The sequence below is a fragment of the Sorex fumeus genome, unplaced genomic scaffold (genome assembly GCF_029834395.1).
Source record: "Sorex fumeus unplaced genomic scaffold, SorFum_2.1 ptg000086l, whole genome shotgun sequence".
NCBI classification, from domain to species: Eukaryota; Metazoa; Chordata; class Mammalia; order Eulipotyphla; family Soricidae; genus Sorex; species Sorex fumeus.
In genome coordinates this window covers 40,479,717-40,507,014 of record NW_026606143.1, presented here as the reverse complement: position 1 = coordinate 40,507,014, position 27,298 = coordinate 40,479,717, and the positions used below count along the sequence as shown (strand labels likewise).

The 27,298-nt window shown below is 41.0% G+C and overlaps 1 long non-coding RNA gene across 1 annotated transcript in view; it reads left to right on the top strand.

Annotated features, from left to right (window-relative positions):
• Positions 1-16,380, top strand: part of LOC130039220 (uncharacterized) — a 57,269-nt gene extending 40,889 nt beyond the window's left edge. Inside the window, exon 3 of the long non-coding RNA XR_008794855.1 lies at positions 16,257-16,380. This is a non-coding gene — a long non-coding RNA (uncharacterized LOC130039220). The remainder of the gene's footprint in view (positions 1-16,256) is intronic.
• Positions 16,381-27,298: the final 10,918 nt, after the last annotated feature.

The following is a 27,298-nucleotide window of genomic DNA, read 5'->3' as shown; positions in this document are numbered from 1 at the left end:
AGTCTCCAGTACTGTCATTTTGGTCATCAACTTTCACAAATGTAGTTCTATCTGTGTAATGCTCCCCTTCACTCTGTTTTATATCCTGCAAGATTGGGACCTTGTCTCTACAGTATATTCCTGTATCCCAAGAACTTTTTGAGACTGGTAACTCTTTTTGTTTGTTTGTTTGTTTGTTTTTGGGCCATGCCTGGCAATACCCAGGGCTTACTCCTGTCTCTGTGCTCAGAAATTACTCCTGCTATGTGTGTGTGACCAATTGCTTTGGGAACCATATGGGATGCTGGGAATTGAACCTGGTTTGACTGCATGCAAGGCAAACATCCTACCTTCTGTATCTAGCTTTGGCACTGGAAGCTGGCAACTCTTTAATGAAAGATTCTGTGACAGAACCCACATTTATACTGTCATTCTGCTTCACTGGAGCCAGTTTCTTTGTATTTACAGTTATGTGTCACTTAACCAACAGGGACACATTCTGAGAGATGCATTGTTAGGTGATTTTGTGCATCATAAACCTAGATGACATAGCCTGCCACAAATCTGGGCTATATATAGGGACACTGTCATCTATATGATCAGTTGTTGACTGAAATATCACTATGTGACAGTGCATTCTGTAGTCTCATCATTTGTTTCTGAAGCTAGTTGTCATGGTATCATCTGGTAGAGACAGTGTAGTAGGAAGGATGAAGTTGTTATCAGGCAACCAAATGCTGTTAGAAGCCCCTGGCAGAAACCCTTGTGACCAGTCAAGGTACTGGTCCCAAAAATCCTAACAGTTCATGTCTAGAAGTAGAATTACTAGGCCACCTATGCATTTGAAAACACACATTTAAACTGCAGATATATTGTGCTGTTTGTTCTAAAGGTGATCCAATTTTCATGTTCCATAGGCAATTTTCATCATCACAAATTTGATCTCCAATTAGAAACCTTATATTGAGATACATCTCACAGAGATTTATAAACTCTATACAGGTAGACAAAGTATTCTAATGTGAACTCGGAGCTAATTAGCTGTATCAGAATGACCTGCCATCCTGCCTCATGTTGGAACTCAGAAGATTCCTAAGAGGTATAAGATGAATAAAGAAAGAAAGGCAGTGCATTATTGTGCCTCTATCGGCAGCATCGATCATTCTAACTATGATATGTCTTGGAGTGTTTTTGTTAGGGTCTCTTTTAGCTGGCACCCTTCAGGCTCCTTGAATCTGAATGGCTGCATTGTCGAGCTCTGGGAATTTTTCAGCGATGATTTGTTTAACCGTGGCTTTTTCATTGGGATTGTTTCCCTAAGCTTCTGGTAGTCCAATGATTCTAATGTTGTTTCTCTTGGAATTGTCTCCTAGGACTCTGATTCTCTCTAGAGCTATTTTGAGGTCCCTTGCCATTGTTTGTTGTTGCCTGTTGGCTTGGTGCAGCTGATCTTCCAGCTCAGGTGGGAGGGATACTGGGATCTGTGGTGGTGGGAAGTGGGCACTGGTGGAGGGATGGGTATTTGATCATTGTATAATTGAAATCCAAGCACAAAATTTTTAAGTCTACAACTGTACCTCATGGTGTCTCACTAATAAAAATAAAGAAAAGAAAAAAAGGCAGTTACTTCAGCTGGGTCTACCTGGCACTGACATTATTCAGCTGTGACATTTAGATCAGGGGCTGGAAAACTATGGCCTACAGGCCAAGACAAGGTTATCACCTGGAACCCAGTAACTCTCATTCCTTTCAGTCCACAGTGGCAGAGCTGAGTGATTATGACCATGACTATATGTCTACAAAGGCTAAATATTTGCTACCGTAAAGCCAAAGCTTAATGATGCCTGGGCTATATTACATCCTTTCATTTGGGCATTGATTTATATCATTGGTAAAATGTGTTGAATGGTGTCAGTGGTGCCCAAGATCCTCTTATGAATTTACATCTGGACTCCTTGTAATCTAAGCTACTATGTTCCCAAAGAGACTCATAAGTGATTTGAACTTAAGGTTATATTCATTCACTTCTCATGAAACAAACATAGGATTCTAAGAAAATATGTTCTTATTGCTCAATAAGATTTGCTACCTATATCTATCTTCAAGACATTGGGGAACTTGCTGGTAGGGTTCATTTCTTTGGTGGTGTTTACGTGCTTGAAACAATAGATGCACTGAGATGCTTAGTAGCTTCCCACTGTTTTTCTCAAGGGCTTTACTGATTGTGAAGTACTCTGATAAGTGGGTTCACTTACAAGCTTTAATATTTTCAGTTTGAGCTTTGTATATTAGGGTAAAAATCATTTAAAATATGCTATTTAAATTCAAGTTTATCTATTTATTTTTATTCTGAGCTTGTGGTAGATATGAAACCAGTAGAAAAAAATTTGGTTTGGTAAGGAAAATGTGTCTTTTACTAACTTAGAATCAATTTTGTCATTATCTTGATCAGTTTTCTTTTTTGGCTTAAATTTTAAATACTTGAGAAAAATGAAATCCTCATGGGTGCCTTTCAAGGATCATTAGATTTAGAAATACTTTGTTTAGTTCATAAAATTTACATAGGATATTTCTTCCTATAATTTCCATCTTCTGCTTAGGATGTTCATATTACTTTTGACTGTATACTATATCTATAGCGTGTAAACATCATAGTCAAATTATGTAGTCCATGTTATCTATCAAACTGAAATGATTATGTTGAATTTTTATGTGAATAAGCAATAGTTTTCCTTTCAAGGACTCTGTCCCTCATTCACTAAACATTTAACAAGCATCTATGATGTGACAGCTTTATGATAGGAGCTGGAATATCTCAGTTTCATGTTATCTTTTATAGATTGCAAATATGTAGACATTTAGAGATTTCACACCATGATTTCATCCGATTCCCTCCCAAATTTGGGAATCAAATTTGGGAGGGAATCAGAGTAAGGATTCTGTCTACCACTAAGGTATATTTGGGAAACTTCTGGAACATTATGGTGTTGATAGAATGGAAAAGTGAGTTCAGTCTGTCATTTTCTGGAGATGCTTTATTCTTTCACTAAGCAGGGTTCCTTATATGGCCTCTTGGTACAGACTTGAGAGGGCCGAGAGGGCCAGGCATTTTGTTGACCCAATGGTGGAGAACAGAAAGAGAGAAGTGATATGGCACTGGGCAGGATGACTTCTATCTGTAAAAGGATGAATTTCTAATTAATATTAATTTGCCTCCCAGACCCATTCAGGAGGCAAGCTCTTCAGCTTATGGTGGAGTGTAAGGAGGGTCCCTCTCAGTTCACATAATGGCTAGATAATTGGCATTTTTCCAACGCCTCATTTCTCACTAGACATAAAAAGCTATTTTCTTGGGTAGGGAGTGGTAGGAATGGGCTCTATGAAAAAGGAAAATTCTTTGCAAATCATCTGTTGCTGTTTGTTGGTGACCTTGCAGTAGCAGAAACAGCATTTAGTAACAGCCAAAGTATAACTTTTCCTTTGGTCAAGAAACTCCATGTAAGGAAGTAAGGAGCTTCCCTTGCATGTGATCAACTCTGGTTAGATCCCTGGCACCATATATGGTCCTCTGAATACCACCAGAAACCACTCTTGAGTAAAGAGCAAGGAATCACTCCTGAGCACCACTGGGTGTTGTTCCCAAACTGGAAAATAAAATATCACAGCAAAACTCTGAGTGAGCCATGCCCAAATCTGTGAAATGAAGAAGTGGGACTACATTAATTTGGGTGTGCTGTTTTTGGGCAACGCTTGACAGTGATCAGGGATCACCCCTGGCTCTGTACTCAGAAATCTCTCTTGACAGGCCCAGGGGACGATAGAGGATGCTGGGGATTGAACGTGGGTTAGTCATATGTAAAAGGCAAACACCCTACCAGCTGTTCTATTGCTCCAACCTCTAGATTATCTCTTTTTTTTGCTTTTTTGGCCACATCCGGCGATGCACAGGGGTTCCTCCTGGCTCTGCACTCAGAAGTTACTCCTGGCGGTGCTCGGGGGACCATATGGGATGCTGGGAATTGAACCCGGGTCGGCCGCATGCAAGGCAAATGCCCTACCCGCTGTGCTATCTCTCCAGCCCCTAGATTATCTTTAAATAAATAAAATACTCATTTCCAGTTCTTACTTGCGTTGATTTTTGTATTTCTACTCCCAGATTAACTCAGTGAATCGTAACTCTGGCTAACAATCTAGAGTATCCCAGTAGCAGATGCGGTCATGATAGGGCCTATTCATGTTCCCTAGCGTCTCATTTCTGCTGACTTTGCTACAAGCACCTAAGACCCTCTGTCAAAGGCATTCCTCTAGTTGTCAAAATATGCTTGGCTAGAAATGCAGGATGTTCAGATTCCTAGGAGCACATCTCATCTAATTGCAAATAAGAATCCAAGAAACATGTAGCAATTTTCTTGTTTGTTGGGGGAGACATGTCTAAAGCAGACTCCCAGATCACCACAGCAATAGTCTGTTGGTCATTGCATTCTGTAGTCCTTTCTTTTCTTTCCTTTCTTGAGCAACCTTCCAAATAATCCACTTTTCCTCAGAACTCATTTTGGGGCTGGCTTACACGTTCTACTATGATTCAGCCTGTTGCCTGTGTCTTAAATCATAGAGGTCGGTTCTTTGTGGGATGTCTTTTATTTGTTCCAACTAGAGTTCAGTGAATTTACCAAGTAATAATAAAAGGTCCCAAGCTCTAGCTGAGTTTTAGGCAACATAAAAATAGTTGTTTAGTATAATATATGCATGTCTCACCACAAATATTTAATGTAATATAATTTTATTAAATATTTCTTCACTTACCTGATATTAATACAGTGGGCATCCTGTGTTTTGTTTATCGCTCTTAATGTTAACTCTGGGAGCATGAGACATTAAATTTAGGTTATATTTCAGAGATGAGTAAGGAAAGGGTGATTGGAACTGATTAAAAGTATCCAAACAGGGAATGTGGTGCCACCAGTAGGTCAACTTGTACCTGCCTGGCAAATGCACCAGCAGCCTGGTGGTGACTTCAGGCTTCCTAATACCCCGAAATTACCACTGTACCTCTGGCCAGACCCCAACAACTCGGGACCAAGTTTCCTGAGAAAAGTAAACTGCCAGGGCTGGAGAGATAGCACAGCGGGTAGGGCGTTTGCCTTGCATGCAGCCGACCCGGGTTTGATTCCCAGCATCCCATATGGTCCCCTGAGCAACGCCAGGAGTAACTCCTGAGTGCAGAGCCAGGAGTAACCCCTGTGCATCACCAGGTGTGACCCAAAAAGAAAAAAAAAGAAAATTAAACTGCCAAATGTTAGATATGTGGGAGCCATGCCCACAACCCACCTCTGGTTCAGCTTCACAAGCTCATTTATTGGCCTTGGTTCAGAAATCTTGAAAAATAAATTTCAAGAAAAATAAATCTTGAAAGAGATCAAAAGCCTCAATCTTGGGCCTGAGCAAGGCAGAAAAGACCAGAGTAAATTGGAGGGGGACAGGTCAGCCTGGTACCTGCCGCTTGCTCTCACAATCCCAAATCACCACCATGCCCCCTGCCAGATTCCACCATCTCAGAACGGACCTCACTGAAATATAATCTGCTGAAAACTCAGGTATGTGGGTTTTGTGACTGAAATTTCCAGGCTTTCTCGGGGGTCAGGGTGGAATACCTACCCCCACCTCCCTGTACTTTTGGAAGCCCCAGCAGTCCAATCACATCCATACTACAAAGATGCCACTCAGTTAAAAAATGCTACTCCAGCCTTACCTTCCTGATGAAAATACTGAACATCCTTAAGAAACACAATGACCTCTTAGTATCTGTATTGCAAGCCATAATGCACAAAAGGAGAGAGAGAAAGAAGAAAAGTGCCTGCCAGGGAGGCAGTCTGGGTTGGTGGTGGAGTTGGGGGATGGTGGGAGGGATACGGGGACATTAGTGGTGGGAAATGTACACTGGTGGATTGATGGGTATTGGATCATTGTATGATTGAAACCCAATCAGCAGCTTTGTAATGGTTTATCTCATGGATATTCAATACAATTTAAAAAAAATATATCCAGCATGTGGAGGGAGATCTAAATAGCAATGTCCAGACATAAAATCATGTTCAGAGCCATTAGTAGATGGGTGTGTAGTGGTGTATAAGGAAAAATCAATCCCAAGGACTTGGGCAGGGTGATAAAATCTTGGTACAACAAAACTGCAACCTGCAGTCTCAAACCCTCCCTGTCGAGAGGGAGATGTTAGAGCCATTGAGCTTACCTAGACATTAATTCATTTCTCTAGGCCTGCTGACTAGCACAGTCCCTGGCTTATGCATGGCTCTCAGTAAACACTGAATTGTAATGAAAGAGAATATTGATGGAAATGTGAATTTCTGACATTGTGAATTTTATGAAAATAGTGCCACTGGAAAATGCACAAGGCCTTTTTGAGCAAAGACTTGCATCTAATTATAGATGAATAGAAAATACAAATTTCTGTGTGATTTCTAAGTAATGAGCTTTTCTTTTCCTCTCCTCATTTTTCATTGTAGTATGATTCAACTTAAATCTTTCATGGCTAGACAGGTTTTTGAATGCCATTTTATGTTCAAAGATAATTTACTTAATAGCCAATTTATCTGAATCTTGAACAGTATTACTGGGGCATTTAGACTGAGAGAGAGGTTTTTTGAGGAAAATTCCCCATGCAATTTTAAAAGACTATAATCAGTTTGTTTCTAGTGGTACTTCCTTTTATTTCTATGAAAGTATAAAGGAAGGATAAAATCTCATTTTGTGTTTGTTATTTCTAACTAAAAGTTCAAAGTTGAAAAAGATTGGTGTTTTCCTCAGCGTATTTGTGATATTTCCTTATAGCACAGTGGTAGGGCATTTGCCTTGTGTGCAGCCAGCCCAGCCGAGCCGGGTTCGATTCCTCCGCCCCTCTTGGAGAGCCCCCCCCAAAGCTACCGAGAGTATCTCGCCCGCACGGCAAAGCCTGGCAAGCTACCCGTGAGGTATTTCAATATGCCAAATACAGTAACAACGAGTCTCAAAAAATGGAGACGTTACTGGGCCCACTCGAGCAAATCAATGAACAATGGGAGGACAGAGACAGTGACAGATGAAATTAAGGGAAATAGAAAAAGAAATGATAGCATGCTGACAACAGAAAAGTAGTGTCAAGATTTCCTCAGTTTTCATCCAAGTCAGCTTTTATTGTTACTGCAGAAAATATTTTTTTCCAAAACACAAAGTAAGCTGATTTCCAAAGGGCAGTTTCAATTTTAGGTCATGCAGTTTGTAAATAATATGTTTTTTGGAGTTAACATGTTCATTTTGCATTAACACCTTCATCCATATGAGAAGGACATAAATCTGTAAACGGAGGAGTACCAAAACTGTGCCTGAGGAGTTAGGGAGATAGCTTAAAGGGGTGGAATGTGTGCCTAGGAATTGCAAGATTCTGAGTTTGATCGCCTGTACTGTATGGCACCCACAGTACCACCAGCTATAGCCCTGATGACCTCTAGTACAATCTGACTGGCTTAGCACTGAACTGCTAGGTCTGCACTTCTAGGCCAAGTATCACTGGAAGTAGCCTTGTGGACCCCTGAGTTCACCCCCATAAATTTTTTAAAATTAAAAAATTTGGGATGAAGCCAAAGCAACAGTACAGTGGGTAGGGCACTTGCCTTGCGTGAGGTTGACCCGGGTTCAATCCCTGGCATCCCATATGGTCCCCCGAGCCTGCAAGGAGCCTGCAAGGAATGATTCCCGAGTCTGGAGCTATTAGATAACATTGGGTTGTCCTTGCTACTCCCGCAGGGAGCTAAAGGTTTACTGAGTTACTCCCACAATAATGAAACTGAGGCACACCCAATTCCATCAAGCACTAATAATCTTATATTGCTTTTCTCTTTCCTTTATGTCATTTGCATGGTTTATTTAGCAATGTCCTTTTTGTATAGACACAGGAAGACAATTCATGTTATGCTTTGTAACATGGAAGTTCATTTCATTTCATTCATTCATCATCCTGTTATTCGTCGATTGCCTCAAGCAGGCCCCAGTAACGTCTCCTTCATCCTAACCCTGAGATTATATTCAAGGCTCTTTAGGAGAATGAGACCCATCATTGTTACTGGTATTTGGCATATTTGGTACGTCACGGGGAGTTTGCCAGACTCTGCCCTGTGGGCAGGCTACATTCGATAGCCTGCAAGTTTGTCCAAAGTAGGGATGAGATAATAAGATGTCATAAAAAGATGTCCTGATAAGATGTCGCGGGGCCGCGAATGCGGAGGTCCTGGAGGTCCTGGAGGTCTTCAGCTGCCGGAGCCCTGGTCGGGGCGGGGAGGAAAGCTCAACCCGCTCCCCTCCAACGGGCCCCGACGAGGAACAGCCAGGCGCGGGGGCAGAAGACTGCACTGTTCTCGACCGGGAGCTGGATTTTATAGTCTCTGAGTCTTGGCCGTTGATGGGATTACACGGCGCCAGGGGGCCAGGTGGTGGGTGTGACCATGTTAACATGGAAGTTAATTACTCTAAAGTAATATTTACCTTTACCTTTGCCAGGGGGCCAGGTGGTGGAATTTGGAGGATCTGGGTGGAGGATGCTCGACTCCAATCCGAGTAGGCTGGGAGATCTCTGTCCCAGAACCCGCATGGATTTGTCCCTCTGCCTGTACCTTCATGTGTGCGGAGAGTGGTCTCAGCATGGTGGTGGCTGGTCCTGGAGGTCTTCGGCTGCCGGAGCCCTGGATGGGGTGGGGAGGAAAGCTCAACCCACTCCCCTCCAACGGGCCCCGATGAGGAACAGCCAGGCGCAGGGGCAGAAGACTGCACTGTTCTCGTCCGGGAGCTGGATTTTATAGTCTCTGAGTCTTGGCCGTTGATGGGATTACACGGCACCAGGGGCCAGGTGGTGGGTGTGACCATGTTAACATGGAAGTTAATTGACTCTAAAGTAATATTTACTCCTGGGCATCCATTTTATTTACTTGACTTAAGCCTCAGTTGCCCTTAGTTCCTAGCATTCCAAAGGCAGGGTCCCAACGAAGAGACTGGATGGACCCAGGGCAAGCTGTAGGCTACCCTGGCATTGAAAGGAGACAAACTAAGCATCATAAGTATAATAAGTTAAGAACATGGTCATGGACAAACTCTGTCATGACCCAAAGAGAAGTAACTGAAGAAGGACCTGCTGGAGTTAGGAAAGACTAACCTTGCCTGAGGACTGTGGTCTGTAATGTTAGAGCGAGATGTCCCCAGGAAGAGCCAACCTTTAAGCTTAATATATCTCTTACTATGTTCATGCAAAATGACTAGAAATATTATAAGAAGTAAATTTACTATGATTATTTAAATGGATTACTAGCTGAGAAAAGGAGAAAGCAATACACTCTAGATGGAATCCAGGCCTTGATCTGATCTCCTAGTAATCTGGAGTGCTGAACCCTCGGGTGAGATTTTGTCCTTAATCTCCTAAAAGAGTGGCTTTACCTCTCCTTGTTGTTATGACAATGTTTAATCCCACCGTTGTGTACCCCCACCTTTCATCATTTCTATATAAGTATGCTGTTAGGGGGAAGAGAGAAAGGGTGAGAACTGAGACTTTGGGACTTTGAGGACTTTGGGACTAGAAGAAGGAGTAAATGATGCTGATGACTGGAAGTAGAGGACTATGAGACTACGATGAGATGAGGAAGAAGATATAATAAGGCAGAGGCCTTTGAGGTCTATGAGGAGACTAGGATGATGGAAATCTGATGACTGGGACTATGACCAAAACTACAACTACGATTATGCCATAAGGGGAGAGATCAAACTCTGCAGGGGAGGAGAGAGAAATAAAACAACTACTACTGACCAGCCTGGGGCCCGGGTCCTGTTTCTCCTTTCCCCCTATCCTTCGTCCATCTGTTGCTGTTGTGGGCCGGCTAGGGGAACAGCTCTCAGCCACCAAATGTTCAAGTCCTGCGTGTGCCTATGCGTTTTTCTCTTGAAACTCACACAGAGGCAGGAGTAACTCCTAAGCAACACCAGGCATGGCCCAAAAGCCAAAAAGAATCAGGGTCTGTAGCATTATTACTGTGGATAGGGTGTTTGTCTTGCACAGTGTCAACATGGGTTCAGTCACCAGCAACGCTGTTGTTCTTCCAGCCCACCAGGAGTGATCCCTAAGCCCAGAGCCAGGAGGAAACCTTAAGCATAGCTGGGGTAGCTAAAAAAAAAACAAATTTAAATGCATCCAGGGATTCAAAATAACATGTGCTATAATGTAAAACTTAAGATGTAATTTCTTGGGCTGGAGAGATAGCACAGCGGGTAGAGCGTTTGCCTTGCATGCGGCTGAGACAGGTTCGATTCCCAGCATCCCATATGGTCCCCTGAGCACTGCCAGGAGTAACTCCTGAGTGCAGAGCCAGGAGTAAACTCTGTGTATCGCCAAGTGTGACCCAAAAAGCAAAAAAAAAAAAAGATGAAACTTCTTACCATCTTATTTAAATCAAGTTTTTTTCTTGATGTGAACCACATTTTATTTTTATTTATTTATTTTTTAATTTTTATTAGTGAAACACCATGGGGTACAGTTGTAGATTTACAAATTTTTGTGCTTGGGTTTCAGTCTATTTAAATCAAGTTTGCCCTGATGCTGACAAGCCAATATTACTTTTAGGCTGACTTTACTAGCTGTATAATCTGTATAAAACACTTTGTCAAAGAAGTAAATGGGAGACTTCCTGTTAGTGAGAATGCAGAGTTACTCATTCAAGTGAACACTCTGGTTAAACTATTTTTTAGAAAGCCTCAAATTACTGAATGGCTGACAAATTTACAAAACTGTGAGGGCAAATGTAAAAGAACAGGTGTTGAAGACTATGTGAAGAATGAGAATGGTTGTAAATTGCTGATGGGTGTAGAAGCGTTGATGGTTCCTCCAAAACTTCAGCTTACAGCATATGATCTAGCAACAGGGTTTAAACCCAGAAGAATGGAAAGCTGGGATACAGATGCTCAATGCCAATATTCATAGAATTAATTACAATACTTCAAAGCTGGAAACAATCCAAATGCCTGTAGGCAAATAAATAGAGAGAGAGTGTGGCTTATCCATGCACATTAGTGATCCGTAGAGGAATCGAATTCTCACATGTGTTACGGTCTATAAATATATTGTGCTAATTCAAATAAGCCTGACACAGAAGAACATATACTATATAGTTTCATATAGGTGAGGTACCTACTAAAGATAAATTCATGGAGAGAAAAAGATGAATAGAGGTTATCAGGGACTGTGGGATGTGGATAATGCAGAATTACTGTTTAAATGGTATAGAATTTATTTTGGAAATGATTAAATATCATCCTGAAGAAGGGTGATGGGTGCACAACATGAATATTCTTAACACCATTGCATTTTCCACTTAAAATGGCAAAAATGTTTAGTTTCACGTTGTATATATTGTACTACAATAACAAGGAAAACTGGAAACCTATCTAACAAGTGAGCACAGAAACCTGATCATTTTGGTCAATTCTTTTAAAATTAGGAGCTTTTCTTTACAGTGTCCTATAAGAAGAGAAACAGAAATTAAAGTTTGATATCTTTTTTTTTTGGGTCACAACCAGTGATGCTCAGGGGTTACTCCTGGCTCTGCACTCAGGAATTACTCCTGGCAGTGCTTGGGGGAACCATATGGAATGCTGGGGATCAAACCCAGGTCGGCCATGTGCAAAGCAAATGCCCTACCCCCTGTACTATCACTCCGGCCCTTCAGTATCTTTTTAAAAAAGATTTATTTTATTAAGTCACTGTGAGAAAGACCCTTATAAAGCTGTTCATGATTAGGTTTCAGTCATACAGTGTTTGAACACCCACCCCTCTATCAGTATACATTTCCCAGCACCAAGTTTCCCCAGGTTCCCTCCCATCACCCTTCAGCCTGCTCTATGGCAGGCACTTCTCCAAATCCTTCTCCTCCTCCTCCTCCTCCTCCTCCTCCTCCTCCTCCTCCTCTTTCTTCGCCTCTTTTTCCTCCTCCTCTTTTTCCTCCTTTTCCTCCTCTTCCTCCTCTTCCTCCTCTTCCTCCTCTTCCTCCTCCTCTTCCTTCTATTCCTCCTCCTCCTCCTCCTCCTCCTCCTCCTCCATCTCCTCCTCTTTCTCCTCTTTCTGCTCCTCCACTTTCTCCTCCTCTTCTTCCCCTCCTTTTGGGCATTGTGGTTTGCAATACAGATATTGAAAGGTATGTAATTTATATATAATGTATATTATTATATATTAAATGTATATATATTAAACGTATAACCATTTATCTACCTTTAACACTCAGTTCTTGCCCAGCATGATCATTTCCAACTATTTCTGTCATACTGGTCCCTTCTCTTACCTACCCTCTGTGCCACAGACTTTTGCACATTTGTGGTAGATTCCAATCATTTACCAGTCCTCCTAGCAAAGTTCAGTGTTTTGTGTTAGATTTTTAATATTCATCTTCATTAATTTTATCTGAATGTACCCATGAGTTTTTCTGGATAGAGACAGATTGTCATTAGTGATTTCACATAATAATCACTTCTTGGTCTTTTGCCCCAAAACTTGCCACTAGGATATCCCAATGAAGTCATATGGAAAAATCTCTCATATGAAGAGCCAGATAGTCTATATGTGAGGACTGGAGAAAAACGGATTGTATTTGCTTATTTGTAGGAGAAAGACACAGCTGTGTATAGCCTATTTGGTTGGCATTGAGTCCTTGGCTTCTGACTGTGATGTAAAAATTCAATAATCTAGTTGGTAGCATTTGACATTATTAAGAAATGAATGTGTCTAAGCTGAAAGAAAACAAAAATCCACAGCATATATCCAAGTAGCAAGTAGACTAAAAATAGAGCTATTGGTCTTGAAGCTTCTATTTCTAGGTCCTAAATCTCCAGTGGATGGTCCGTTCCCATCTAGAACACATTGAGCATTTCCCAAGGCAGAGAGAGCTTCCTTCCAGAATCCAGTCCATAGAGGGGGACATGGTTTACCCCATCTCAGTAAACCCATCTAGAAACACCATTCTGCTTTGTTAAATGGTGTCCCCTTCTTCTCCCAAGGAAGAATATGGATCCTGGTACTCTTTCTCTGTCCTTTTAATACCTTTCCTCACTGACCTCAAAGCACAGACTTCAATGTTTCAGAGACTGATCCCTCCACTCAAATTTCCAAAATCAGCCCCTGGAGTGAATAGATGGCCAAAATGACAGCTTACCAACTGAGGCACTCCCCTTTATTTTGCTTTTTGGGTCACACCCAGCAATGTTCAGGGGTTACTCTTGGCTCTGCACTCAGGAATAATTCCTGGTGCTGTTCAGGGGGCCATATGGGATGCCATGGATCGACCCGGGTTGGTCGTGTGCTGGGCAAACACCCAACCCACTGTACTATTGCTCCAGCCCAAGGAATTCCCCTTTTGATTTTTTTTTTTGGTTTTTGGGTCACACCCGGCAATGCACAGGTGTTACTCCTGGCTCTGCACTCAGGAATTACACCTGGCGGTGCTTAGGGGACCATATGGGATGCTGGGAATTGAACCCGGGTCGATTGCATGCAAGGCACATGCCCTACATGCTGTGCTATCGCTCCAGCCCCGGAATTCCCTTTTTGAACATACCAACTTCTGCTCATGAGGGAAGTCCTGAGGCTCAGAAGCCTGTTCCTTCTTCAAGACAACTCTCCTCTGCATGATTTCTCCCTCCACTATACCATTTTTTCTTAATGAGATGCCCAGCACCTGCAGACTTGGTGAATGGCACTTTTGATTTTGAAACCATCCGCCCAGTTTTCTCCGTGTTGAATTTAAATAGACTGTTGGTATTGTATTTAATTGAAAACACTTTGTTTTGCAGTAATCTAAGTCTCACAAGGCAATATTTCAACTGGGGTTGGTTAGGTTACATGACTAGACAGGGAATCTGTGTCATCATTATCTCAGCCTTGATTTGTTTTGCCTTCAAAGATCAGTTCAGAATAGTTTACCAGAACAAATCTTATTTGCAGTGGCTGCAATGGGATTTCTGTGGAAACAAATGTACAATAGAGAATATATATCCAAGGAAATATTAGCATATTTTAAGCAGGCTTCGGAGACTTGGAAACTGTTATAGTGTATCAGGGTTCTGCAGAGAAACAGCCAACACACACATGCATTTTTATATACACACATGCATACATACATGCATGGAGATTGAGAGATTGACTTTAAGGAATGAATCACATGATTACTGAGGTTGAGAAGTCTCTTTTTTATTTTTATTTTTGGATCACACACAGCAATGCACAGGTTTTACTCCTGACTTTGCACTCAGGAATTACTGCTGGCGATGCTCAGGGTATCATCTGGGATGCTGAGATTCAAACCTGGGTTGGCTGCATTCAAGGCAAATGCCCTACCTGCTGTACTATCGCTCCAGCCCAGTTGAGAAGTCTTTTGAGGTGTCTTTTGCAAGCTATAGACTGAGGGGTGTAGTTCCACTCCATATTCAAAGATTCAAGAACCAGAAGAGCCAATGGTTTAAGGCGCACTGAGAAGATCCATGCCCAAGTTCAAAAAGAGAGAGAAAATACTCTCTTACTTTACTTTTTGTGCTATTCAGACAGTAGATTGGATGAGTTCCAGTCACACTGGGGAAGGCAATCTTATTTGCTCAGTCTATTGATTCAAATGTTAATCTCATAAGGCATACCCTCACAGAGAGACCCAGAATAACATTTAACCAAATATCTGGGTATACTGTGGCTTAGTTAAGTTGACCATAAAATTAGCCAGCACAGGTGGTGAGCTGTTTGGTAAATGTCAATGGAGACTTAGTATCCCCACATTAAATGTATCTCCATTTTGAAAGATTAAATTGGGCACTTTCCTCTGAGTCCTTGTTCACCCACTGCCTTGATCATTTCTCTGCCACCTATCTTTGGCATGAAACTATTTCAAATGTAAACAAAACTCTTCTCTTGAAAAAATATATATTTGCTTTTTGGGTCACACCAAGCGATGCACAGGAGTTACTCCTGGTTCATGCACTCAGGAATTACTCCTGGTGGTGCTCGGGGGACCATATGCGATGCTGGGAATCGAACCTAGGTCAGCTGCGTGCAAGGCAAACACCCTACCCGCTGTGCTATTGCTCTAGCCCCAGAAAATATTTTCTAAAAAGTGGACTAGAGCAGTGGTTTCAGCTACAGGTAAATTGCTTGCAATATATGGAGTCATTTTTGTCACCATGGGGGACATGTCACTGGTGTCTAGTGGGTAGAGACCAGGGATGCTCTTCAGTGTCACTCAATGTACGGGGCAACTCCATAGCAAAGAATGTGAACCAAAATGTCAGTGATGCTGCGTTGAGAAATTCTAGAGAAAATGAGACACCCCACACCATTCAACACAATATACCACAAATGTCCCCTGTTTATGTCATGAGGAGCTTTATGCAAGCTTTCTGGATTAGAATTTTCCCACTGAGTTTAAATTACTGGCTAGGACCTAACATTAAAGTGGGCAAATTTCAAATAGCTTGAAGGTAGACATGATACATCTCAAATTAGTGTGAAACAAAAGAAAGCCATAGGAGAAGTTAAGCAGCACTTTGAAATCTAGGAGAGCTGTGAGAACTGCATGCAGATGGCTTTGCTCCAGCTCACAGGGCCAGTATCCTGGAGTGAGTTCTGATCTGGAGAGAAGCAAACATTCATTTTTCCAGAGGCAGATGCTGAAACTGCAGTCATGACGTCAGAAGGTAGCATAACAGTCACAGTGAAATACCCCTTCCCTTCTATCTGCTTCGGGTTGTCCTCACTCCTAGGAGTTAGTGACAGAACTTTGCTCAGAAATCCTATTTCTTGACTTAGAAAATTACGTGTTCCACACTAAGCCTGATTTTTCCATTCCTTTCTTGCTCTCTCTCTCTCTCTCTCTCTCTCTCTCTCTCTCCCTCTCTCTTTTTTTCTCTCTCTCTGTATGTGTCTGTGTGTCTTTTTCTTTTGCTAAATGTACATCTTTGCTCATGGTCAGGAATAAATATTCGTTAATAATTTACAAACGATGGAGCTACTTCTCTTTTGCATCCTCAAATCTCTCAAAGCACGTGATGGTCTAAGCATATCTGGTTTCTGAGTAGCTGAGTGATGAAATATGATTGGCCTCTGAGCATCGATTCCTCTTCTCCTTTCTCTCCTACTCTTGTCTAGCAGTTGTTTGTTAGGATACCACCATTCTTCTTATAAAAGAGTAAAGAACAGGGTTCTGTCTTTTTGTCCTTAGGCAAAGGTGGGCTGTTTTGGCTTCCAGACATGGATGAGGATCTTGAAAAAGAAATTTGGCAGACCTTCTCCATTCCCTGGGGCTACAGCAAAGCAGTAGAGGACGAAGGAGAACATATATGCCAGTGAGTAATAGTTCATAAATAAGAATGTAAGGAATCTTGTTTTCTGAGAGTAGTTCGTGGTTTTTTATATGATGAATTTATTTGAAGAATGTCTGAACTCCACGTTTCAGAATTGTTCAAGAATAATACCTTTGTAAACAAGGGATGAGGTCCTTCTGAGTTTTGTCTTGGTAGTATAGAATGAAACAGAACAGTTGGAAATGTGGCAGAAATATCACTAAAAGAAAAATGCAGAACCATATACTCCTTTGGGCATTTATTTTCTTAAAGCTAAATGTCCAGAGATATTTTGGGGGAAAGAGAAATGATTTTAGCTGCTTGCTCTTTTTAATGGTATTATAGTAAGCTGCAAATTACAGTAAAACTTTTGACTTTATTTTCTGCAAGGAAAATTGGATTGAGCTGTTTATTTTTGTATTTAAATGGTATGTTATGTTATTAGTGAAATATATATATCAAGATGAAAAGTTTTGATTGTTAAACCCCTATGTTGGCTATAAAATTTGGTTTTTATTTCATTGCTTCTTTATGTTAAATGATCCTGAGAGATCAGATTTTCTTGAGGAAAACTACTATTTTACAGATAGTCCAAATCTTTGGTAATGTCTTATCATTTATATAAACATGTGATTATTTACTGAGGTTGTCTGTCTAAGATGTAAGTATGAAATTTTTTCAGTAATGCATACATTTTGAAATACCTACTGGAATGTTTTCAGACATTTTGTTGTTTAATAGTTCTCACTAGACACTGATGTATCATAAGCCACTTGTGAGTTTTATATTATTATTATATTATTATGAGTGATATTAGTGTTTATACATTGCAATATGAATGTAATGTAGAAGCCCAAGTATAAAGGAACTGCCACTTGTTAAAAAAACTCTTCAAATGGGTACAGTTCCTTACCTTTGACCTTTACTACTTGGAACTTTCTCATAACAGTAATCACTTGATGAAAATATGATGAAAATTTGGGCTATGAGGGTGATTCGTTAAGACATAGGATCCTGGAATTTGTATTCCTTATCTTGCTCTTTCTCTAAAAAAATAGGAAAAGAAATATATTTCATTTCAAGCATAGTGTTTATGAATTTGGTGGGAAGTAGGTAATATGAGATTCAAATGAGATTTGAGATTTAAATGAGATTTCAAATGAGATTTGAAATATTTCTTTTTTGAGTCAATTCCATTTTATCTCATGTCTTTCCAAGATCTCTGGATGCAGGCAAAGACCTATTCTCTGTGTGACCTAAGTATATAGGAAATACAAATTTGTCATTTCTATTTCATTCATTCAACTGTGATCACAATGTAGATAAAATGAGGATACTCAGTTATCCAGGGGATCCGAGAGGTGAATGACAATAAGAACAGTTCCTAGCACCGTGTTTCCTTCATTCAGTTATCTAATTACTGATAGCAACTATTGTTTTTACAACTGGTGGTAATGATAGCGGCAATATCATTGGTAAACCTTCAGGTTATTTTGAGTGACTGTTTAGAGATTATATTAATTTATTAATCTTCTAGTAGAAAAAATGATTCAGCTAGGATTTTGGAAGAATGAGTATGATAGAAGGGAGATTTAATGCCTATGCAATTTATTTGATTTTTCAGACAAAGCTCAAGAAAGGGCAAGAAAGAGGGTAATAAAAAAGGTGATGAACTGAGTTAATTGATTTTTTGTTTTTAAAAAGTAGAGTTTAGGCAACATGATTATAATAAAGTTTATGATATTGACGTACTGAACTTCACCACCACCAAAGCGCCCCCCCTCACCCATCACTGTTCCTAGTCCAGTCTTTATTCCTTTCCACCCCTCTTCTTCATTCTTGTTAATCAGTTTTGTAATCCACAGCTAAGGGTTTGCTATTGTTAGGTACTGATTTTTTTCTCTGTATTTCACAGATGAGTCGATGAGTGAGATTAGGTGGTAATTTGTTCTTGTCCTTCTGACTAACTTGGCTTAACATGATACTCTCATGTTCCACTCACGCTGCAGCAAACTGCATGATTTTACCTTTTCTTTTTTTTTAGCTGTTAACTTTCTTATTTATTTATTTATTTATTTATTTACTAGTGAACCGCTGTGAGGTACAGTTACAGACTTATGAACTTCCGTGCTCACGTTTCAGTCATACAATGATCGAGTACCCATTCCTACACCAGTGCCCATTTTCCACCACCACCACCCCATTCCCCCCACCCCACCCCACCTCTGTGGCAGGAAATTCCCTTTTGCTTTCTCTCTCCTTTTGGGTGTTGTGGTTTGCAATAGAGATATTAAGTGGCCATCATGTTTGATCTATAGTCTACTTTCAGTGTGCATCTCCCATCCTGAGTGGGTCCTCTTAGCACCCTTTACTTGGTGATCCCTTCTCTATCTGAACTGCCTTTTCCCCCAGCATGTGAGGCCAGCTTCTAAGCTGTGGAGTAATCCTCCTGGTATTTATCTCTACTATTCTTGGGTGTTACTCTCCCATTCTATTACTTTATATTCCACAGATAAGTGCTATCTTTCTATGTCTGTTTCTCTCTTTCTGACTCATGTCACTTAACATGATACTTTCCATGTTGAATCACCTATATGCAAATTTTATGACTTCATCTTTTCTAACAGCTGCATAGTATTTCATTGTGTAGATGTACCAAAGTTTCTTTAGACAGTCATCTGTTCTTGGGCACTCGGTTTTTTTTTCCCCCCAGATTCTGGCTATTGTAAACAGTGCTGCAATGAACATACAAGTGTAGATTTCTACTATACTTTTTTGCATCTCCGGGATATATTCCCAGAAATAGTATTGCTGGGTCAAATGGGAGCTCAATTTCTAATTTTTTGAGAATCGTCCATACTATTTTCCAAAAGGGCTGAACCAGTCGGCATTTCCACCAGCAGTGAAGGAGACTCCTTTCTCCCCACATCCATGCCAATACCAGTTGTTTTTGATGATTTCACCTTTTCTTAACACTGCATAGTATTCCATTGTATACATATACAACAATTTCTTTATCCACTCATGTATTGTTGGACATTTTAGTTGTTTTCATATTGTGGCTATTGTTCTCAAAGCTGCAACTAACACAAGCATGAGTATATCTTTTCAAACAAATGCTTTTGTGCTTCATGGATAGATGCCAAGAAGTGGAATTTCTGGGTCTGATGGAAATTCTCTTGCTTACTTTTTTTTTTGTTTATACTTGTTTCAAGAGTTTTTATTTTATTTTATTATTTTTTTATTAGTGAGACATATGAGGTACAGTTGTAGACTTACAAATTTTTGTGCTTGGGTTTCAATTACACAATGAGGCCCTCTCAGAGAGCCCGGCAAGCTATCGAGAGTATCTCGCCTGCACAGCAGAGCCTGGCAAGCTACCCGTGATGTATTCAATATGCCAAACACAGTTACAACAAGTCTCACAATGGAGACGTTACTGGGCCCGCTCGAGAAAATCGATGAACAATGGGAGCACAGTGACAATGGCAGTGACTTTTTGAGGAATCTTCATACTCTTTTCCATAGAGGCTGCACGAGACAACTTTTCTACCAGCAATAAAAGAGGGTTCCTTTCTCACCACATCCCTGCCAACACTGACTATTTTCATTTTTTTTTGTATATGCCCTTCTAACTGGTGTGAGATGATATCTCACTGTCCTTTTGATCTGCATTTTCCTGATAATAAGTCATGATGACCACATGCAAAGCAAGCGCCCTGCCCTCTACTGTGACTCTGGCCCTGGAGTACTTTTTCATATGCCTGTTGGCCTACATTTGCAAATTTTAAGACAGGAGTAAGAAACTGGGATGAGTTTATTTCAGTTTAACAAATATTTAGAGAATCAGAAAAGTGGTAAGTGCTGGGGCACAAAGATAAATGCCTGGCCTGGCTACAACCAGAAACCATACAGTGCCAATGAGAGTGTCTAAAATGAAAAATGCTATCAGTTCCAGATCCTAGTAAGGATATGGAACAAGTGAACTTCCCATACTTTATAGTACAATGCTCTGGCAAAAATATCACAGTTGCTTTGGAGACTGGCAGTTTCTTATAGGGCTAAATATGCATATGCCACAAGATCCATATGATTCTACTCCTATGTATTTCCTCTAGAGAAATGAAAACCAAATTCACAATTTTTCCCTTTCCTCTATGTTTGTAGCACCTGTGTTAAAAATTGCCCCCAAACTGGAAACAACCCAAGTATCCTTCAATGGATAAACAAATCCACACACTGTGTAAAATCCTCACAACAAACTACTTACTCTGCAATAAAAAGGAACAAATTATTGATACACACAACAGTTTGGATGAATGTCAAAGGCATTATGCTGAGTTAAAGAAGCCAGCTTTAAAAGGTTATATACTGTCTGATTCTATTTATATGATGTTAACAAAAAGAGAAAATTATAGTGAGAGAGAAAAGATCAATAAGTTCCAGGGGTGAGAAGCGATAGTACCAGGTCTGAGACTATTCTGCATCCCAGCTGGAGTCCTCTGATTACAAAAATCTATACATGTAATAATATTTGTAGAACCATACACCAAAAAGTCAGTTTTATTATACAAGAATTAAGAACATGAAAAATAAAATTGCAGTGTTCTTTCTCTTGAGGAATCATAGGTAGAAGTAGAGTTAAGAGGCTGGAGCAATAGCACAGCAGGTAGGGTATTTGCCTTGCATGCAGCCGACCCAGGCTCAATTCCCAGCATTCCATATGGCCCCCGGAGCAGAGCCAGGAGTAATTCCTGAGTGCAGAGCCAGGAGGAACCCCTGTGCATCGCTGGGTGTGACCCAAAAGGAAAAAGAAAGAAGTAGAGTTAAACACAGCACAAACAACCATAGTACAGTGGAGTAATGTAATGATTATGAGTCTGGAGCTGCCAATTAGCATGACTTGCATAGTGGCATGCTATGGTTGGGTTACAAATGTCCCCAGGTATTTCCCCTCCCTTTCTCTCTCTCTCTCTCTCTCTCTCTCTCTCTCTCTCTCTCTCCCCCCCCTCCTTCCTTCTTTTTCATCTGTACCATCTTTCCAGTCCCTCCTCCCCCAGATATTTCTATACAAGGACCACGGTGGTCTGAAATCCAAGCAAGTTCCTTAAAGCTAAAGCCTTGTCCATTTACTCTCAGCTATTTTCTGTGTCTGCTAAGACATGGAAAAGTTGGAGTACTCATTATGTAGGGTTTGATGAGAGCACAGCAGGAAATCTGGAAGGGAGAAAACTGGGCAACATTTCATAGGGACAACGGTGCCTATTGTAGAAATTAAAGGATAAGAAGGAAACAGGCAGAGAAGGGATTGTCTGGGGCAATGAGAGGGTGATCTGAGCAAGTAAGGCAGATCGGTCTGGAGGCCAGAAAGGGATGTGAACTGGTCGCTCTCAGAGAGGTTCAGTTTCAGGAGTACACGATGTGAAGAGCTGAACTAATGAGACTGAACAGATGCATAGATAACTGTCTATAATAAAGGAACGTTCGCTTTATAACAGTACATTCTGAACATACTTAGCGGCTGATGAATATGAGGCAACAGAGAGTCAATTTGATAAAGAGGGAGGAGGCTGGAATGATGAGATAATGGAAAGAGGCCTAACAAGGTTTTGTACCAACTGTGAAGCTCTGGCAAATGCTCTTGTAACATGTAACATTCAGAGAAGATGGCATTCTGGGGAAGTCTGTCCATTCATTCATTCATCACCATTCAGTTAGCAAATCCCTGTGAATTTGTTGCTGTATAGTGTCTAGGGGATCCAATAGTTAAAAAGGCTGGAGCGATAGCACAGCAAAGTTAAGAGGCTGGAATGATAGCACAGTGGGTAGGGCGTTTGTCTTGCATGCAGCCGACTCATGTTCGATTCCCAGCATCCCATATGGTCCCCCAAGCACTGCCAGGAGTAATTTCTGAGTTCCTGAGCCAGAAGTTACCCCTGTGCATCACCGGGCGTGATCTAAAAAGGAAAAAAAAGGCAGTCCTAACTCTCAAGCAACTGATGTCTTAGGGACTATATGAGCTCAGCTTTTGACAATTGACAATTTTCAAAGTATATAGAGAATCTCTGAGGCAATAATACCTAGTAGGTGGGAGTAGCAAAGGACAGTTTGGGCTAAAAATACAAATTGGGAGTCACTGGCACAAAGCCAGAAATTGGAGCCTTAGAACATAGTTACATAATTTGTGTTTACATGCCTCAATGAAGCTTGAAAAATATCATTTTTTAAAATAATTCTCAGTCATTTGCCACCATGGTTGGTCCTTATGTGAGAGGAACTGATTCTAGTTCATCCTGTGATCTCAAGGGTACTAATCCACCCTTATTCCTATCATATGACATTCTGGTAAAGAATAAATTTTCTAGAAGAGACTGCCTTCAAATTAACAAGTATCTCTGGGAGGAGGTGGGCGGATAAAAAAGAGAGAGTAAACCTGGTCCCTGTTCTGAAAACACTACAAGAATCCATAAAGCACTTTGTAAATGTTCATAGTGCTTAAGAATTCCTATAAGTAAACAATCAGAGATTCTAGGTTGCTAAAGGGATTGGATTTTCTGGGATCTATGCACAGGCAGTTAAGAAGCAAATTGAGGGCACTTCCAAATGGAATATGATTTGAAACTAGTTACTGATTACCTGAATGTGCAGCAGCTTGAAATGACAGAGCCAAGTTCTTGAATCTGACTTTGGATAATGTAAATGGGCAGGCACATGGTGCTTTGGAGAGATATTATTTTATTTATTTTTTAATTGAATCACATTGAAATGCACTTATAAAGCTTTCATGTTTGAGTTTCAGTCATACAATGATCAAACACCCATCCCTCCACCAGTGTGCACTTTCCACCACCAATGTCCCCCAAATCCCTCCAACCACCCTCACCCCCACCCCACTCTCTGCCTCTATAGCAGACAATTTCCTTCTCCCCCTCTCTCTCTCTACTTCTAGGCATTATGGTTTGCAATACAGATACTAAGAGGCCATCATGTTTGGTCCTTTATCTACTTTCAGCACACATCTCTCATCCTGAGAAATTCCTGCAAACATAATTGACTTAGTGATCCCTTATCTATTCCAGCTGCCTTCTTCCCCAGCTCATGAGGCAGGCTTCCAATCGTGGAGCAATCTTTCTGGTCCTTATCTCTACTGTCCTTTGATGTTAGCCTCATACCATGTTATTTTAAATTCCACAGAGGAGTGTAGTCATTCTACACCCTATGTCCCTTTCTTTCTGACTCATTTCAGTTAGCATGATACTCTCCATGTTCATCCACTTATAAGCAAATTTCATAAGTTTTCTAACAGCTGCATAGTATTCCATTGTGTAGATATACCAAAGTTTCTTTAACCAGTCGTCTGTTCCCAGGCATTCCGGTTGTTTTCAGATTCTGGCTATTGTGAACAGTGCTGCAATGAACATACAGGTGCAGGAGTCATTTATACTGTGCTTTTTTACTCCCCCAGGATATATTCCCAGAAGTGGTATTGCTGGGAGACATTATTTTATGAGAGAGTTTGACTTAACTGTGTTGCTAGGATACTTTGACTTGGATGCATAGTGGCATCTTAATTAAAGGAGGCTGGAGCAACAACACAGCAGGTATGACGTTTGCCTTGCATGCGGTCAACCCGGGTTCGATTCCTCTGTCCCTCTCGGAGATCCTTGCAAGCTACCAGTAGTATCCGACCTGTATGGCAGAGCCTGGCAAGCTCCCCATGGCGTATTTGATATGCCAAAAACAGTAACAACAAGTCTCACAATAGAGATGTTACTGGTGCCCGCTCGAGCAAATCGACTAACAATGGGAGGACAGTGCGACAGATGCATAGTATTGCCACATTAATATGCCCTTCTCCCCGCCAACCAAATAGTTAAAATTCCAACTATTGTGGAAACCAGAAAAGAAATAAATGCATGTCCTTTTTCCATCCTCAGATCCTCATATGCCTATGGTGGCCTTAGAAACGGGTGGAAGTTAGACGTGGAGAGATAAAGAGGTAGGTTCAGATATGGTCTTTGTTGGGGAACAGTTTTCCCCAACTGTGCCAGGACACATTGCACACTGGATCCTGGGCAGACATGAGGTGAAGGATGACAGGTGCATGGAGAAAACACCCTCCAAGAGCAGCTGATGGCTTTTCACTTTATTGCCAAATACACATATATTTTATAGAGGGTCTTGGCTTTACAGCAAAGCTGAATCACATAAAGTTGAGCATTATTGGCCTGTTACCTTTCCTATTCTGCTTTGCCCTGGTCCAGTCCCAATCAAGGATAGATGCTGTGGTTAGGATGATTTACTAAGCATACGTGACAGTTTCTGTGACTGAGCTCATGTGACGAGGGGCTCGAGTCAGGCTCAAGGTTGGACATCTGGTGCTGACAACCTGCTCTTGTTGCCAACTTTTCCCAGATACTCCTTTCTGCAGAGCCTCCCTTCTGGGCCTCTTTGCGAGGTGGGTCTTATCTGTTCCAGTGCCTATCACCATGTTCCACAGGTCTGAACCATGGTCATGGTCTGGTCATGGTCTTCACTTCTTACAGGACTCTTTATTCCAAGCTGAGTACCTACTCATTCTGAGAACTGTCCTGGACATTTTTAATTGGCTACATCTCATGTTAAATCATTTTACTTTTAGAATAAAAAATCTCTTTTGATTTACATGCAACAGAGAGTTACATCTACGCCACTAAAAGATGAACTTATTTCCTTCCCATTGGATAATTTAGGGAATAAGGAGCCTCTGCTCATTTAAAAGTCTTTGTATGTCAGAAGTTATATGTCAAGATGAACTTCTTGGTATACATATTACTTGTAAAATTAAAATTATTCTCCTCGTGTCTTGCAGACCTGTGGAGTTACTGTTACCATGTTCATTGTCTTCTGTGTCACTGTCTTCCTCAAGGGATTCATGAACTTCTTCAAATTTTATGCAATTTCTTGTCTTATTAAATACTTTTTTGTGTGCGAGGAGGAACAGGGCTGATCACTCTTTTCAGTTTCTGAGAGGAGGCATATGACTTCTTACCCCTACAAAACCACTAATGTTTGAGACTTTTATTTTAAAACATTGCACTAAAAGCAAATAAAGTAAAATCTTACTAAAGATCATGCATGTGATTGAATTTTCCAGTTATACTTTCAGTGATTTAGATAAGTTCTTTTTGGGGGTGGGTGGGTTGGGGCATACCTGAATGTGCTCAGGGCTTACCACTGGCTCTGTACTTAGGGATCCCTCCTGGGAACCATAAGTGGTGTGAGAATTGAATCAGGATTGACTTTAGGTGAAGCAACTGTTTTACCCACTGTAATACCTTTCTTGCCCTACTTAGATGATGTTATAGTTAAATACTTAGAAAGTTGAGGTTCCCTCCACCCATGAAATGCCCACCTATTTATGGAACACTTATTCATCAGGGTACACAAGCTCCCAAGGATAGTATTAGTTTTGCTGTTCTTCTCACACAGATCAAGAAATGTTACCAATAGTAACACTTCAAATTTGCCTTCCCCATTCATAATTTTCCTGAAGTATGCACTTTAATTTTAGGAAGATTGTTTAAGGAGAAAATTAAGGACCCTTTTGCTATCTAGAAAGAAGCATATTGCTGGGAAGGAAATGGCTAGGAAACATGTTGAAATTACAGAGAAGAGTGTGAATTGGATAAACCATCCCCTCCCCACCTCTGCTGATCACAAGGCACAAACTCAGGACTTGAAAAGCAAGGTGTTAGAAAGTCTTTCCCCAGGCTTTTCACTGTACACTTTTAAAAAAATGTTCAGATAGAGAAGGGAGGACCAAATTAAGGGTGATAGGAGGATCGTCCCAGGATGGGAGATGCATGCTGAAAGAGGACTATAGACCAAACAAGATTGCCACTCAATGCCTCTTTTGCAAACCACAACACCCAAAAGGAGAGAGAGAACAGAGGGGAATGCCCTGCCACAGAGACAGGGGGGGATGGGGGGATGGGGGGATGGGGAGTGGGAGGGATACTGGGATCCGTGGTGGTGAGAAATGGGCACTGGTGGAGGGATGGGTACTCGTTCATTCTATAACTGAAACCCAAGCATGAAAGTTTGTAAGTCTACAACTGTACCTCATGGTGTTTCACTAACAAAAATTATAAAAAAATTTAAAAAATGTTATTTAGTCACCATGGATTATGACGTTATTCACGATAGGGCTCTAGGCACACAAAGTTCCAACACCAATCCCTTCACCGGTGTCCATTTCCTTCCACCAATGCCTCCCATTTCCCGCCTACCCACCAGCCTGCCTCTGTGACAGGCACTTTTTAATAATTTTTGGCACTGTGGCTTAAAGTACTGTTGCTGATAGGGTTTTGTGCATAAGACTTTACTCCCTTTTAGCACGCTCTTCTCCCGTTTGACCACTTCTCTCCACCATTGTTGTAGTGTTCTCTACCCTGTCCTATTCCCTCTTTCTGCGCCCCACACCCTGGCACGCTTTCTACAGGAGACCAGTCCTCATGTTCTTGATTCTATTGCCTTTGACCAACTTGTTATTCCCTTACTATGAGAGAGATCATTCTGTATCAGTAGAATGATCCATTTTGGACAGTGATTGCACTTTTCCCTTTCAAAGTCCATGCTCAGGGTAAGATGGTTATCCTGTATTACAGATAATTGTTGATGGGATTGAATACAATCCTCCCAGGGGACTGAAGCTAATGGGTTAGAAGTTCTGTATCTTTAACACACGTGCCTAGGAAACCGTCTCCCCTTCCTACTATAGAACTCAAAACCCCAAAGCAGAAATAATACATACAAAGTCAGCTCTAGTCAATTATATCTTTGATTTTTGCTTATTTTTTTGTTGATTATGTTTATTTGTAAATGATTTATATATCTTAATGCCAGTTCTCATCTCAGAGGATTTTTGTGCCGATTCTTC